Source organism: Scyliorhinus torazame, chromosome 4 (genome assembly GCF_047496885.1).
Source record: "Scyliorhinus torazame isolate Kashiwa2021f chromosome 4, sScyTor2.1, whole genome shotgun sequence".
Classification (NCBI taxonomy): domain Eukaryota; kingdom Metazoa; phylum Chordata; class Chondrichthyes; order Carcharhiniformes; family Scyliorhinidae; genus Scyliorhinus; species Scyliorhinus torazame.
The window spans coordinates 366,028,605-366,045,212 of record NC_092710.1 but is presented as its reverse complement, the minus strand read 5'-3'; positions in this window follow the sequence as shown (position 1 = coordinate 366,045,212).

The following is a 16,608-nucleotide window of genomic DNA, read 5'->3' as shown; positions in this document are numbered from 1 at the left end:
TGGACGGTCCTGACTCGTGTGCGAGGTTGTCGAGGATGCGCCGGATCCATGGGTTGAGCCGCACGACAGCGGGCTGCGTAGTGGCCTATCATGGCACATCTGTTGCACTGTTGGTATTTTGCAGGACATTGCCCTTTTAAGTGTAGACCTCCACACTTGCTGCACGTCATGACGTCACGGCGTTCGTTGCGCCACTGCGCATGCGCAGTGCGATCTTGCGGTGGGCGCGCCTGCGCAGTGCGTCCCTCGTTGTGGCCGTTATTCTTGGCGCGCACCTGCGCGGGAGACCGCGAAAAGCGCGGGAAGCGGCCGCTGTCGTCCGGGCCGTGGGGCGGGAAGAAATCGACGGCCTGGATGCGTTCAACGTCGTGGGCGGCCTGGCTTGCCGATTCGACGGCTGGGGACCCCCTCCGTGCCAACTCGGACGCCTGAAATCGGGCAAAACGGCAGGTCGCATTTTCATGGAGGACACAGGCTTCCACAGCAGACGCTAAGGTGAGGCTCTTTATTTTAAGAAGCTGCTGGCGTAGGCCACTGGAGGCAACGCCAAAAACAATCTGGTCCCTGATCATGGACTCTGTGGTGGTGCCGTAACCGCAGGACTGCGCTAGAATCCGGAGGTGCGTCAAAAAGGGTTGAAAAAGCTCCTCCTTACCTTGCAGGCGTTGCTGAAAGATGTATCTTTCGAAAGTTTCGTTTACTTCAGTTTGAAAGTGCTGGTCCATTTTGAGGATGACCGTGTCATATTTGGCCTGGTTTTCGCCTTCCTCGAACACCAGTGAATTAAAGACATCATTTGGGTGGGGGCCTGCGTAGAAGAGGAGCATTGCAATCTTCGAATCATCCGAGACATTCTGTTTTTCGGTGGCACGGATGTACAGGTCAAATCGCTGCCTGTAGAGCTTCCAGTTGGTGCCTAGGTTCCCCGTGACTTGCATCGGCTGCGGTTTGCCGGTGTGGTCCATGTCCAGAATGGCAGGTTGGTAGGCAGGTATCGATCCACTCCTGTACCATGTGGTGTTGGGTGTTCTAACACACAGAAGAGCCAACACAGTTGCATATGGTACAACACTTGTTTATTTAAACTCACTATTTACAACTTGGTCTTTGCACTCTGCACGTGGGGGGCTCCCTGCTTGTGGTGTTTCAACAGCTCTTTCATGCTTCCTTCTCCCCAGACCTACTGACCTCCAGGTGTCGTGCTCGTGCTTTTTATGTGGTTGGTGTTCTTGTCTGTGATTGGTTGTGGTGTTGTGTACTCTGATTTGCCTGTTAGTGTGTCCATCATGATGTGTGTGTTTGAATATCATGACAGTGGGGAGGGAGGGTGAGGGGTGATGGGGGGGGCGCTGTGCAGTGTGGTGGGGAAGGAGGGTGAGGGGTGATGGGGGGGCTGTGCGGTGTGGTGGGGAGGGAGGGTGAGGGGTGATGGGGGGGCTGTGCAGTGTGGTGGGGATGGAGGGTGAGGGGTGATGGGGGGGCTGTGCAGTGTGGTGGGGAGGGAGGGTGAGGGATGATGGGGGGGCTGTGCAGTGTGGTGGGGAAGGAGGGTGAGGGATGATGGGGGGGGGCTGTGCAGTGTGGTGGGGAGGGAGGGTGAGGGGTGATGGGGGGGGCTGTGCGGTGGTGGGGAGAGAGGGTGAGGGATGATGGGGGGGGGTTGTGCAGTGTGGTGGGGAAGGAGGGTGAGGGGTGATGGGGGGGGGCTGTGCGGTGTGGTGGGGAAGGAGGGTGAGGGATGATGGGGGGGGCTGTTCAGTGTGGTGGGGAAGGAGGGTGAGGGGTGTTAGGGGGGCTGTGCGGTGTGGTGGGGAGAGAGGGTGAGGGGTGATGGGGGGGCTGTGCAGTGTGGTGGGGAGGGAGGGTGAGGGGTGATGGGGGGGGCTGTGCGGTGTGGTGGGGAGGGAGGGTGTGGGATGATGGGGGGGCTGTGCGGTGTGGTGGGGAGGGAGTGTGAGGGATGATGGGGGGGGGGGCTGTGCGGTGTGGTGGGGAGAGAGGGTGAGGGATGATGGGGGGGCTGTGCCGTGTGGTGGGGAGAGAGGGTGAGGGATGATGGGGGGGCTGTGCAGTGTGGTGGGGAAGGAGGGTGAGGGGTGATGGGGGGGCTGTGCAGTGTGGTGGGGAAGGAGGGTGAGGGATGATGGGGGGGGGGCTGTGCGGTGTGGTGGGGAGGGAGGGTGTGGGATGATGGGGGGGCCGTGCGGTGTGGTGGCGAGAGATGGTGAGGGGTGATGGGGGGGGGCGATGCGGTGTGGTGGGGAGGGAGGGTGAGGGGTGATGGGGGGGGGGGGCTGTGCAGTGTGGTTGGGAAGGAGGGTGAGGGATGATGGGGGGGGCTGTGCAGTGTGGTGGGAAAGGAGGGTGAGGGGTGATGGGGGGGGGCTGTGCGGTGTGGTGGGGAGGGAGGGTGAGGGGTGATGGGCGGGGGCTGTGCGGTGTGGTGGGGAGGGAGGGTGAGGGGTGATGGGGGGGGGCTGTGCAGTGTGGTGGGGAAGGAGGGTGAGGGGTGATGGGGGGGGGCTGTGCGGTGTGGTGGGGCGGGAGGGTGAGGGATGATGGGGGGGGGCTGTGCAGTGTGGTGGGGAGGGAGGGTGAGGGGTGATGGGGGGGGCTGTGCAGTGTGGTGGGGAGGGAGGGTGAGGGATGATGGGGGGGGCTGTGCAGTGGGGTGGGGTGGGAGGTTGAGGGGTGATGGGGGGGGTCTGTGCGGTGTGGTGGGGAGGGAGGGTGAGGTGTGATGGGGGGGGCTGTGCGGTGTGGTGGGGAGAGAGGGTGAGGGGTGATGGGGGGGGGGCTGTGCGGTGTGGTGGGGAGAGAGGGTGATGGGTGATGGGGGGGGCTGTGCGGTGTGGTGGGGAGGGAGGGTGAGGGATGATGGGGGGGGCTGTGCTGTGTGGTGGGGCTGGATGGTGAGGGATGATGGGGGGGTCTGTGCGGTGTGGTGGGGAGGGAGGGTGAGGGGTGATGGGGGGGCTGTGCGGTGTGCTGGGGAGAGAGGGTGAGGGATGATGGGGGGGGGTTTGCAGTGTGGTGGGGAGAGAGGGTGATGGGTGATGGGGGAGCTGTGCGGTGTGGTGGGGAGGGAGGGTGAGGGATGATGGGGGGGGCTGTGCGGTGTGGTGGGGAGAGAGGGTGTGGGATGATGGGGGAGCTGTGCGGTGTGGTGGGGAGGGAGGGTGAGGGATGATGGGGGGGCTGTGCAGTGTGGTGGGGAGGGAGGGTGAGGGGTGATGGGGGGGGTCTGTGCGGTGTGGTGGGGAGAGAGGGTGAGGGGTGATGGGGGGGGCTGTGCGGTGTGGTGGGGAGAGAGGGTGAGGGGTGATGGGGGGGGGCTGTGCGGTGTGGTGGGGAGGGAGGGTGAGGGATGATGGTGGGTCTGTGCAGTGTGGTGGGGAGGGAGGGTGAGGTATGATGGGGGGGGGCTGTGCGGTGTGGTGGGGAGGGAGGGTGAGGGGTGATGGGGGGGGCTGTGCAGTGTGGTGGGGAGGGAGGGTGAGGGCTGATGGGGGGGGGGCTGTGCAGTGTGGTGGGGCAGGAGGATGAGGGATGAAGGGGGGGTGTGTGGTGTGGTGGGGAAGGAGGGTGAGGGATTATGGGGGTGGGCTGTGCGGTGTGGTGGGGAGGGAGGGTGAGGGGTGATGGGGGGGAGCTGTGCAGTGTGGTGGGGAGGGAGGGTGAGGTGTGATGGGGGGGTGTACGGTGTGGTGGGGAGAGAGGGTGAGGGATGATGGGGGGGGGCTGTGTGGTGTGGTGGGGAGGGAGGGTGTGGGATGAAGGGGGGGGGCTGTGCGGTGTGGTGGGGAGGGAGGGTGTGGGATGATGGGGGGGGGCTGTGCGGTGTGGTGGGGAGGGAGGGTGAGGGGTGATGGGGGGGGGCTGTGCAGTGTGGTGGGGAGGGAGGGTGAGGTGTGATGGGGGGGGCTGTACGGTGTGGTGGGGAGAGAGGGTGAGGGATGATGGGGGGGGGGCTGTGCGGTGTGGTGGGGAGGGAGGGTGAGGGCTGATGGGGGGGGCTGTGCGGTGTGGTGGGGAGGGAGGGTGAGGGATGATGGGGGGGGCTGTGCGGTGTGGTGGGGAGGGAGGGTGAGGGGTGATGGAGGGGGGCTGTGCAGTGTGGTGGGGAGGGAGGGTGAGGGATGATGGGGGGGGGCTGTGCCGTGCGGTGGGGAGGGAGGGGGAGGGCTGATGGGGTGGGGTCTGTGCGGTGTGGTGGGGAGGGAGGGTGAGGGATGATGGGGGGGTGGGCTGTGCGGTGTGGTGGGGAGAGAGGGTGAGGGGTGATGGGGGGGGGGCTGTGCGGTGTGGTGGGGAGAGAGGGTGAGGGATGATGGGGGGGCTGTGCAGTGTGGTGGGTAGGGAGGGTGAGGGGTGATGGGGGGGGCTGTGCAGTGTGGTGGGGAGAGAGGGTGAGGGGTGATGAGGTGGGGGCTGAGCGGTGTGGTGGGGAGAGAGGGTGAGGGATGATGGGGGGAGGGTGTGCAGTGTGGTGGGGAGGGAGGGTGAGGGCTGATGGGGGGGGGCGCTGTGCGGTGTGGTGGGGAGAGAGGGTGAGGGATGATGGGGGGGGCTGTGCGGTGTGGTGGGGAGGGAGGGTGAGGGATGATGGGGGGGGGGGCTATGCGTTGTGGTGGGGAGAGAGGGTGAGGGCTGATGGGGGGGGGCTGTGCGGTGTGGTGGGGAGGGAGGGTGAGGGATGATGGGGGGGGGGCTGTGCAGTGTGGTGGGGAGAGAGGGTGAGGGCTGATGGGGGGGCTGTGCAGTGTGGTGGGGAGAGAGGGTGAGGGTTGATGGGGGGGGCTGTGCAGTGTGGTGGTGAGGGAGGCTGAGGGGTGATGGGGGGGGCTGTGCGGTGTGGTGGGGAGGGAGGGTGAGGGGTGATGGGGGGGGGGCTGTGCAGTGTGGTGGGGAGAGAGGGTGAGGGGTGATGGGCGGGGCTGTGCGTTGTGGTGGGGAAGGAGGGTGAGGGATGATGGGGGGGCTGTGCGGTGTGGTGGGGAGAGAGGGTGAGGGATGATGGGGGGGGCTGTGCGGTGTGGTGGGGAGAGAAGGTGTGGGATGATGGGGGGGGGGCTGTGCAGTGTGGTGGTTAGGGAGGGTGTGGGATGATGGGGGGGGCGCTGTGCGGTGTGGTGGAGAGGGAGGGTGAGGGATGATGGGGGGGGGCTGTGCGGTGTGGTGGGGAGAGAGGGTGAGGGGTGATGGGGGGGGGCTGTGCGGTGTGGTGGGGAGAGAGCGTGAGGGCTGATGGGGGGGCTGTGCGGTGTGGTGGGGAGGGAGGGTGAGGGGTGATGGGGGGGCTGTGCGCTGTGGTGGGGAGAGAGGGTGAGGGGTGATGGGGGGTGGCTGTGCGGTGTGGTGGGGAGAGAGGGTGAGGGGTGATGGGGGGGGGCTGTGCGGTGTGGTGGGGAGAGAGGGTGAGGGGTGATGGGGGGGTGGCTGTGTGGTGTGGTGGGGAGGGAGGGTGTGGGATGATGGGGGGGGGGCTGTGCGGTGTGGTGGGGAGGGAGGGTGAGGGATGATGGGGGGGGGGCTGTGCGGTGTGGTGGGGAGGGAGGGTGTGGGATGATGGGGGGGGCTATGCCGTGTGGTGGGGAGGGAGGGTGTGGGATGATGGGGGGGGGGCTGTGCGGTGTGGTGGGGAGGGAGGGTGTGGGATGATGGGGGGGGCTATGCCGTGTGGTGGGGAGGGAGGGTGTGGGATGATGGGGGGGGGGCGGTGCAGTGTGGTGGGGACAGAGGGTGAGGGGTGATGGGGGGGGCTGTGCGGTGTGGTGGGGAGTGAGGGTGAGGGGTGATGGGGGGGGGGGCTGTGCGGTGTGGTGGGGAGGGAGGGTGAGGGATGATGGGGGGGGGCTGTGCATTGTGGTGGGGAGGGAGGGTGAGGGATGATGGGGGGGGCTGTGCGGTGTGGTGGGGAGGGAGGGCGTGGGATGATGGGGGGGGCTGTGCAGTGTGGTGGGGAGGGAGGGTGAGGGGTGATGGGGGGGGGCTGTGCGGTGTGGTGGGGAGAGAAGGTGAGGGATGATGGGGGGTGGTGTGCAGTGTGGTGGGGAGGAAGGGTGAGGGGTGATGGGGGGGGCTGTGCAGTGCGGTGGGGAGGGAGGGTGAGGGGTGATGGGGGGGGGCTGTGCCGTGCTGTGGGGAGGGAGGGGGAGGGCTGATGGGGGGGGAGTCTGTGCAGTGTGGTGGGGAGAGAGGGTGAGGGGTGATGGGGGTGGGGCTGTGCGGTGTGGTGGGGAGGGAGGGTGAGGGATGATGGGGGGGGGCAGTGCAGTGTGGGGGAGGGAGGGTGAGGGATGATGGGGGGGGGCTGTGCGGTGTGGCGCGGAGGGAGGGGGAGGGCTGATGGGGGGGGCTGTGCGGTGTGGTGGGGAGAGAGGGTGGGGGATGATGGGGGGGGGCTGTGCGGTGTGGTGGGGAGGGAGGGTGAGGGCTGATGGGGGGGGGGCTGTGCGGTGTGGTGGGGAGGGAGGGTGAGGGATGAAGGGGGGGGGCTGTGCGGTGTGGTGGGGAAGGAGGGTGAGGGATTATGGTGGGGGGGGCTGTGCAGTGTGGTGGGGAGGGAGGGTGAGGGATGATGGGGGGGGCTGTGCGGTGTGGTGGGGCGGGAGGGTGAGGGGTGATGGGGGGGCTGTGCGGTGTGGTGGGGAGGGAGGGTGAGGGATGATGGGGGGGTGTGCGGTGTGGTGGGGAGGGAGGGTGAGGGATGATTGGGGGGGCTGTGCGGTGTGGTGGGGAGAGAGGGTGAGGGGTGATGGGGGGGCTGTGCGGTGTGGTGGGGAGGGAGGGTGAGGGGTGATGGGGGGGGGGCTGTGCGGTGTTGTGGGGACAGAGGGTGAGGGTTGATGGGGGGGGCTGTGCGGTGTGGTGGGGAAGGAGGGTGAGGGATGATGGGGGGGGCTGTGCAGTGTGGTGGGGACAGAGGGTGAGGGGTGATGGGGGGGGGCTGTGCGGTGTGGTGGGGAAGGAGGGTGAGGGATGATGGGGGGGGCTGTGCAGTGTGGTGGGGACAGAGGGTGAGGGATGATGGGGGGGGGCTGTGCGGTGTGGTGGGGAAGGAGGGTGAGGGATGATGGGGGGGGCTGTGCAGTGTGGTGGGGACAGAGGGTGAGGGGTGATGGGGGGGGGCTGTGCCGTGCGGTGGGGAGGGAGGGGAGGGCTGATGGGGTGGGGTCTGTGCGGTGTGGTGGGGAGGGAGGGTGAGGGATGATGGGGGGGTGGGCTGTGCGGTGTGGTGGGGAGAGAGGGTGAGGGGTGATGGGGGGGGGGGCTGTGCGGTGTGGTGGGGAGAGAGGGTGAGGGATGATGGGGGGGCTGTGCAGTGTGGTGGGTAGGGAGGGTGAGGGGTGATGGGGGGGGCTGTGCAGTGTGGTGGGGAGAGAGGGTGAGGGGTGATGGGGTGGGGGCTGAGCGGTGTGGTGGGGAGAGAGGGTGAGGGATGATGGGGGGAGGGTGTGCAGTGTGGTGGGGAGGGAGGGTGAGGGCTGATGGGGGGGGGGCTGTGCGGTGTGGTGGGGAGAGAGGGTGAGGGATGATGGGGGGGGCTGTGCGGTGTGGTGGGGAGGGAGGGTGAGGGATGATGGGGGGGGGCTATGCGGTGTGGTGGGGAGAGAGGGTGAGGGCTGATGGGGGGGGGCTGTGCGGTGTGGTGGGGAGGGAGGGTGAGGGATGATGGGGGGGGGGCTGTGCAGTGTGGTGGGGAGGGAGGCTGAGGGGTGATGGGGGGGGCTGTGCGGTGTGGTGGGGAGGGAGGGTGAGGGGTGATGGGGGGGGGGCTGTTCAGTGTGGTGGGGAGAGAGGGTGAGCGGTGATGGGGGGGGCTGTGCGGTGTGGTGGGGAAGGAGGGTGAGGGATGATGGGGGGGCTGTGCGGTGTGGTGGGGAGAGAGGGTGAGGGATGATGGGTGGGGCTGTGCGGTGTGGTGGGGAGAGAAGGTGTGGGATGATGGGGGGGGGGCTGTGCAGTGTGGTGGTGAGGGAGGGTGTGGGATGATGGGGGGGGCGCTGTGCGGTGTGGTGGAGAGGGAGGGTGAGGGATGATGGGGGGGGGCTGTGCGGTGTGGTGGGGAGAGAGGTTGAGGGGTGATGGGAGGGGCTGTGCGGTGTGGTGGGGAGAGAGGGTGAGGGGTGATGGGGGGGGGGGCTGTGCGGTGTGATGGGGAGGGAGGGTGAGGGATGATGGGGCGGCTGTGCAGTGTGGTGGGGACAGAGGGTGAGGGGTGATGGGGGGGCTGTGCGCTGTGGTGGGGAGAGAGGGTGAGGGGTGATGGGGGGGTGGCTGTGCGGTGTGGTGGGGAGAGAGGGTGAGGGGTGATGGGGGGGTGGCTGTGCGGTGTGGTGGGGAGAGAGGGTGAGGGGTGATGGGGGGGTGGCTGTGCGGTGTGGTGGGGAGAGAGGGTGAGGGCTGATGGGGGGGGCTGTGCGGTTTGGTGGGGAGAGAGGGTGAGGGGTGATGGGGGGGGCTGTGCGGTGTGGTGGGGAGGGAGGGTGAGGGATGATGGGGGGGGGGCTGTGCGGTGTGGTGGGGAGGGAGGGTGTGGGATGATGGGGGGGGCTATGCCGTGTGGTGGGGAGGGAGGGTGTGGGATGATGGGGGGGGGCGGTGCAGTGTGGTGGGGACAGAGGGTGAGGGGTGATGGGGGGGGCTGTGCGGTGTGGTGGGGAGTGAGGGTGAGGGGTGATGGGGGGGCGCTGTGCGGTGTGGTGGGGAGGGAGGGTGAGGGATGATGGGGGGGGGCTGTGCATTGTGGTGGGGAGGGAGGGTGAGGGATGATGGGGGGGGGCTGTGCGGTGTGGTGGGGAGGGAGGGCGTGGGATGATGGGGGAGGCTGTGCAGTGTGGTGGGGAGGGAGGGTGAGGGGTGATGGGGGGGGCTGTGCGGTGTGGTGGGGAGAGAAGGTGAGGGATGATGGGGGGGGGTTGTGCATTGTGGTGGGGAGGGAGGGTGAGGGATGATGGCGGGGGGCTGTGCGGTGTGGTGGGGAGGGAGGGCGTGGGATGATGGGGGAGGCTGTGCAGTGTGGTGGGGAGGGAGGGTGAGGGGTGATGGGGGGGGCTGTGCGGTGTGGTGGGGAGAGAAGGTGAGGGATGATGGGGGGGGTTGTGCAGTGTGGTGGGGAGGAAGGGTGTGGGATGATGGGGGGGGGGCTGTGCGGTGTGGTGGGGAGAGAGGGTGAGGGCTGATGGGGGGGGGGGCTGTGCGGTGTGGTGGGGAGGGAGGGTGAGGGATGATGGGGGGGCTGTGCGGTGTGGTGGGGAGGGAGGGTGAGGGGTGATGGGGGGGGCTGTGCAGTGCGGTGGGGAGGGAGGGTGAGGGATGATGGGGGGGGGCTGTGCCGTGCTGTGGGGAGGGAGGGGGAGGGCTGATGGGGGGGGGTCTGTGCAGTGTGGTGGGGAGAGAGGGTGAGGGGTGATGGGGGTGGGGCTGTGCAGTGTGGTGGGGAGGGAGGGTGAGGGGTGATGGGGGGGGCTGTGCAGTGTGGTGGGGAGGGAGGGTGAGGGGTGATGGGGGGGGGGGCTGTGCAGTCTGGTGGGGAGGGAGGGGGAGGGGTGATGGGGGGGGCTGTGCAGTCTGGTGGGGAGGGAGGGTGAGGGGTGATGGGGGGGCTGTGCGGTGTAGTGGGGAGGGAGGGTGAGGGATGATGGGGGGGGGCTGTGCAGTGTGGGGGGAGGGAGGGTGAGGGATGATGGGGGGGGGGCTGTGCGGTGTGGCGCGGAGGGAGGGGGAGGGCTGATGGGGGGTGCTGTGCGGTGTGGTGGGGAGAGAGGGTGGGGGATGATGGGGGGGGCTGTGCGGTGTGGTGGGGAGGGAGGGTGAGGGCTGATGGGGGGGGGGGCTGTGCGGTGTGGTGGGGAGGGAGGGTGAGGGATGAAGGGGGGGGGCTGTGCGGTGTGGTGGGGAAGGAGGGTGAGGGCTGATGGGGGGGGGGGCTGTGCGGTGTGGTGGGGAGGGAGGGTGAGGGATGAAGGGGGGGGGCTGTGCGGTGTGGTGGGGAAGGAGGGTGAGGGATTATGGGCGGGGTGGCTGTGCAGTGTGGTGGGGAGGGAGGGTGAGGGATGATGGGGAGGCAGTGCGGTGTGGTGGGGCGGGAGGGTGAGGGATGATGGGGGGGGCTGTGCGGTGTGGTGGGGAGGGAGGGTGAGGGATGATGGGGGGGTGTGCGGTGTGGTGGGGAGGGAGGGTGAGGGATGATGGGGGGGGGGGCTGTGCGGTGTTGTGGGGACAGAGGGTGAGGGTTGATGGGGGGGGCTGTGCGGTGTGGTGGGGAAGGAGGGTGAGGGATGATGGGGGGGGCTGTGCAGTGTGGTGGGGACAGAGGGTGAGGGATGATGGGGGGGGGCTGTGCGGTGTGGTGGGGAAGGAGGGTGAGGGATGATGGGGGGGGCTGTGCAGTGTGGTGGGGAGAGAGGGTGAGGGATGATGGGGGGGGGCTGTGCAGTGTGGTGGGGACAGAGGGTGAGGGGTGATGGGGGGGGGCTGTGCGGTGTGGTGGGGACAGAGGGTGAGGGGTGATGGGGGGGGGCTGTGCGGTGTGGTGGGGAGGGAGGGTGTGGGATGATGGGGGGGGGCTGTGCAGTGTGTTGGGGAGGGAGGGTGTGGGATGATGGGGAGGGCTGTGCGGTGTGGTTGGGAGGGAGGGTGTGGGATGATGGGGGGGGCTGTGCGGTGTGGTGGGGCGGGAGGGTGAGGGATGATGGGGGGGCTGTGCGGTGTGGTGGGGAGGGAGGGTGAGGGGTGATGGGGGGGGGGCTGTGCGGTGTGGTGGGGAGAGAGGGTGAGGGATGATGGGGGGGCTGTGCGGTGTGGTGGGGAGGGAGGGTGTGGGATGATGGGGGGGCTGTGCGGTGTGGTGGGGCGGGAGGGTGAGGGATGATGGGGGGGCTGTGCGGTGTGGTGGGGAGAGAGGGTGAGGGGTGATGGGGGGGGGGCTGTGCGGTGTGGTGGGGAGAGAGGGTGAGGGATGATGGGGGGGCTGTGCGGTGTGGTGGGGAGGGAGGGTGTGGGATGATGGGGGGGGCTGTGCGGTGTGGTGGGGCGGGAGGGTGAGGGATGATGGGGGGGGCTGTGCGGTGTGGTGGGGTGGGAGGGTGAGGGGTGATGGGGGGGCTGTGCAGTGTGGTGGGGAGGGAGGGTGAGGGATGATGGGGGGGCTGTGCGGTGTGGTGGGGAGGGAGGGTGAGGGATGATGGGGGGGCTGTGCGGTGTGGTGGGGAGAGAGTGTGTGGGATGATGGGGGGGGGCTGTGCGGTGTGGTGGGGAGGGAGGGTGAGGGGTGATGGGGGGGGGCTGTGCAGTGTGGTGGGGAGAGAGGGTGAGGGGTGATGGGGGGGCTGTGCGGTGTGGTGGGGAGGGAGGGTGAGGGATGATGGGGGGGGGCTGTGCAGTGTGGTGGGGAGGGAGGGTGAGGGATGATGGCGGGGGGCTGTGCAGTGTGGTGGGGCAGGAGGGTGAGGGATGATGGGGGGGGGCTGTGAGGTGTGGTGGGGAGAGAGGGTGGGGGATGATGGGGGGGGGGCTGTGCGGTGTGGTCCGGAGAGAGGGTGTGGGATGATGGGGGGGTTCTGTGCAGTGTGGTGGGGAGAGAGGGTGAGGGATGATGGGGGGGGGCTGTGCGGTGTGGTGGGGAGGGAGGGTGAGGGATGATGGGGGAGGCTGTGCGGTGTGGTGGGGAGAGAGGTTGAGGGATGATGGGGGGGGCTGTGCAGTGTGGTGGGGAGGGAGGGTGAGGGATGATGAGGGGGCTGTGCAGTGTGGTGGGGAGTGAGGGTGAGGGATGATGGGGGGGGCTGTGCGGTGTGGTGGGGAGAGAGGGTGTGGGATGATGAGGGGGCTGTGCAGTGTGGTGGGGAGTGAGGGTGAGGGGTGATGGGGGGGGCTGTGCGGTGTGGTGGGGAGTGAGGGTGTGGGATGATGAGGGGGCTGTGCAGTGTGGTCGGGAGTGAGGGTGAGGGATGATGGGGGGGGCTGTGCGGTGTGGTGGGGAGGGAGGGTGAGGGCTGATGGGGGGGCGGCTGTGCAGTGTGGTGGGGAGAGAGGGTGAGGGATGATGGGGGTGGCTGTGCAGTGTGGTGGGGAGAGAGGGTGAGGGATGATGGGTGGGGCTGTGCGGTGTGGTGGGGAGGGAGGGTGAGGGCTGATGGGGGGGGGGCTGTGCAGTGTGGTGGGGAGTGAGGGTGTGGGATGATGGGGGGGGCTGTGCGGTGTGGTGGGGAGAGAGGGTGTGGGATGATGGGGGGGGGCTGTGCGGTGGGGAGGGAGGGTGAGGGCTGATGGGGGGGGGGGCTGTGGATAGGCTCAGTTGGTCACTACTCTCTCGGCCCAGGTGTGGTGGGCCTCACCAATGGGGCAAACGCTCCGATGTGACTCCCGGGGAGAGAGAATCCCGGGAGTGCAGAGCAAAGGGGTCATTCCCATCCATTCCCATTTATTTATGCTCCCGCTGGCGTGCGACATGGAACCCGTTCCCGCCGTCACTGAGGGGTCAGAGCATCGCGTTCCCGTTGTCACCAATCCCAATGTTACCCCAATTCTCCGTCCCATTGGGAACACATCCCGGATATCCCGGGCCGCAGAATCCAGCCCTTCCAGTCACAGAATCATCCCTCCACCACCCTCAGCTTCCTGCCTCTCAGCCAATTGTGGGTCCAATGTGTCTCTTTGCCTTGGGTGCCATGGGCCCTGACTGGATCAGTCTGCCACGAGGGACCCTATCAAAAGCCTGGCTAAAGCCCATATCGACCACTCCAAATGCATTCCCCTCATCAACACTCCTGCTCACCGCCTCAAATAATTCAACTGTGTTTATCAAGAAAGACCTTCCACGCTGACTATCCCTGATTAATCCGTGTCTAAAGTACAGATAGATTCTGCTCCTCAGAATACTTTCCTGATCCCAGCCTTGAATTTAGAAATCATTAACTGTGTGAGTGCCGGGTCCCGGGATGTGTGAACCGCCCGGGGCAGATATTTCACTGTTTATTCCAGTTCACACACTCAGCATTGATCCCCCTGCCTGAGTTAGACAGGAAATGTGAACCGCCCGGGGCAGATATTTCACTATTGATTCCAATTCACACACTCAGCATTGACCCCCCTGCCTGAGTTAGACAGGAAATGTGAACCGCCCGGGGCAGATATTTCACTATTGATTCCAGTTCACACACTCAGCACTGATCCCCCTGCCAGAGTTAGACAGGAAATGTGAACCGCCCGGGGCAGATATTTCACTATTGATTCCAGTTCACACACTCAGCACTGATCCCCCTGCCAGAGTTAGACAAGAAATGTGAACCGCCCGGGGCAGATATTTCACTATTGATTCCAGTTCACACACTCAGCATTGACCCCCCTGCCTGAGTTAGACAGGAAATGTGAACCGCCCGGGGCAGATATTTCACTATTGATTCCAGTTCACACACTCAGCATTGACCCCCCTGCCTGAGTTAGACAGGAAATGTGAACCGCCCGTGGCAGATATTTCACTATTGATTCCAGTTCACACACTCAGCATTGACCCCCCTGCCTGAGTTAGACAGGTTTCTGGTGGGAAAGGAAGTCGAGGGTTATGGGGACAGGCAGCAAAGTGGAGTTTAGGCCACAGTTTGATCAGACATGATCTAATGGAACGATGGAGCAGGTCGGAGGGGCTGATTGATCGATTCCAGCTCCAATCTTTTTTTATTGATTCTTGCGATGTGGGTGTTGCTGGGTGGGTCCGGCATTTGTTGCCCGTCCCTGATTGCCCTGGAACTGAGTGGTTTGCTAAGAGGAAACCGCATTGCTGTGGGTCTGGAGTCACGTGTAGGCCAGACCGGGTAAGGACGGCAGATTTCCTTCCCAAAAGGACATTAGTGAACCAGATGGGGTTTTACGATGATCGACAATGGTTTCATGGTCATCAACAGACTTTAACTTCCAGATACTTAAATTAAATTCCAATTTCACCATGTGCCAGAGTGGGATTCGATCCGGGATCCCAGAGCATTCCCCTGGGTCTCTGGATTACCCGTCCAGTGACAATGCCACTGTGCCACCTCCTCCCCATCTCTGAGGGTTTGGTGACACCGCCTGTTACGATGCAGCATCCTCTGTTTTTAACAGTGAGAATCCAATCCCAGCCTTTAGAAAAGCAAAATACAGACAAAGGTTACAAGACATTGTTTAATTTACTCCCCAGGAAAACCCTGTCAATGGGCTGCCTGTTAATAGACCAGACATAGAATCCCTATAGTTCAGACGGAGGACACTCGGCTCATTGAGTCTGCACTGACCCTCTGAAAGAGCCCCTACCTCGGCCCAAGTCCCCCTTCCCCGGAAACACACCTAACCTGTGGACACGAAGGGCAATTTAGCACGGCCAATCCACCTAACCTGCACATCTTTGGACTGTGGGAGGACACCGGAGCACCCGGAGGAAACCCACGCACACACGGGGAGAACGTGCTGACTCCGCACAGACAGTGACCCAGCCGGCGCCCTCCATACCAGGCAACATCCTGGTGAACCTCCTCTGCACCTTCTCCAAAGCATCCACATCCTTCTGGTAATGTGGCGACCAGAACTGTACGCAGTATTCCAAATGTGGCCGAACCAAAGTCCTATACAACTGTAACATGACCTGCCAACTCTTGTACTCAATACCCCTTCCGATGAAGGAAAGCATGCCGTATGCCTTCTTGACCACTCTATCGACCTGCGCAGCCACCTTCAGTGTACAATGGACCTGAACACCCAGATCTCTCAGTACATCAATTTTCCCCAGGGCTTTCTCATTTACCGTATAGTCCGCTCTTGAATTGGATCTTGCAAAATGCATCACCTCGCATTTGCCCGGATTGAAATCCATCTGCCATTTCTCCGCCCAACTCTCCAATCTAGCTATATTCTGCTGTATTCTCTGACAGTCCCCTTCACTATCTGCTACTCCACCAATCTTAGTGTCATCTGCAAACTTGCTAATCAGACCACCTTTACCTTCCTCCAGATCATTTATGTATATCACAAACAACAGTGGTCCCAGCACGGATCCCTGTGGAACACCACTGGTCACAGTTCTCCATTTTGAGAAACTCCCTTCCACTGCTACTCTCTGTCTCCTGTTGCCCAGCCAGATCTTTATCCATCTAGCTAGTACACCCTGAACCCCATGAGACTTCACTTTCTCCATCAGCCTACCGTGGGGAACCTTATCAAATGCCTTACTGAAGTCCATGTATATGACATCTGCAGCCCTTCCCTCATCAATCAACTTTGTCACTTCCTCAAAGAATTCTACTAAGTTGGTAAGACATGACCTTCCCTGCACAAAACCATGTTGCCTATCACTGATAAGCCCATTTTCTACCAAATGGGAATAGATCCTATCCCTCAGTATCTTCCCCAGCAGCTTCCCTACCACTGACATCAGGCTCACCGGTCTATCATTACCTGGATTATCCCTGCTACCCTTCTTAAGCAAGGGGACAACATTAGTAATTCTCCAGTCCTCCGGTACCTCACCCATGTTCAAGGATACTGCAAAGATGTCTGTTAAGGTCCCAGCTACTTCCTCTCTGACTTCCCTCAGCAACCTGGGATAGATCCCATCCAGACTTGGGGACTTGTCCACCTTAATGCCTTTTAGAATACCCAACACATCCTCCCTCCTTATTCCGACTTGACCTAGAGTAATCAAGCATCTATCCCTAACCTCAACATCTGTCATGGGGCTGTTTAGCACAGGGCTAAATCGCTGGCTTTGAAAGCAGACCAAGGCAGGCCAGCAGCACGGTTCAATTCCCGTACCAGCCTCCCCGAACAGGTGTGGAATGTGGCGACTAGGGGCTTTTCACAGTAACTTTGTTTGAGGCCTACTTGTGACAATAAGCGATTTTTATTTCATTTTCATTTTCATTTCATGTCCCTCTCCTCGGTGAATACCGATGCAAAGTACTCATTAAGAATCTCACCCATTTTCTCTGACTCCACGCATAACTTTCCTCCTTTGTCCTTGAGTGGGCCAACCCTTTCTCTAGAAGAGAACAAAGAAGAAGAACAAAGAAGAAATGTACAGCACAGGAACAGGCCCTTCGGCCCTCCAAGCCCGTGCCGACCATACTGCCCGACTAAACTACAATCTCCTACACTTCCTGGGTCCGTATCCTTCTATTCCCATCCTATTCATATATTTGTCAAGATGCCCCTTAAATGTCCCTATCGTCCCTGCCTCCACTACCTCCTCCGGTAGTGAGTTCCAGGCACCCACTACCCTCTGCGTAAAAAACTTGCCTCGTACATCTACTCTAAACTTTGCCCCTCTCACCTTAAACCTATGCCCCCTAGTAATTGACCCCTCTACCCTGGGGAAAAGCCTCTGACTATCCACTCTGTCTATGCCCCTCATAATTTTGTATACCTCTATCAGGTCGCCCCTCAACCTCCTTCGTTCCAGTGAGAACAAACCGAGTTTATTCAATCGCTCCTCATAGCTTATGCCCTCCATACCAGGCAACATTCTGGTAAATCTCTTCTGCACCCTCTCTAAAGCCTCCACATCCTTCTGGTAGTGTGGCGACCAGAATTGAACACTATACTCCAAGTGTGGCCTAACTAAGGTTCTATACAGCT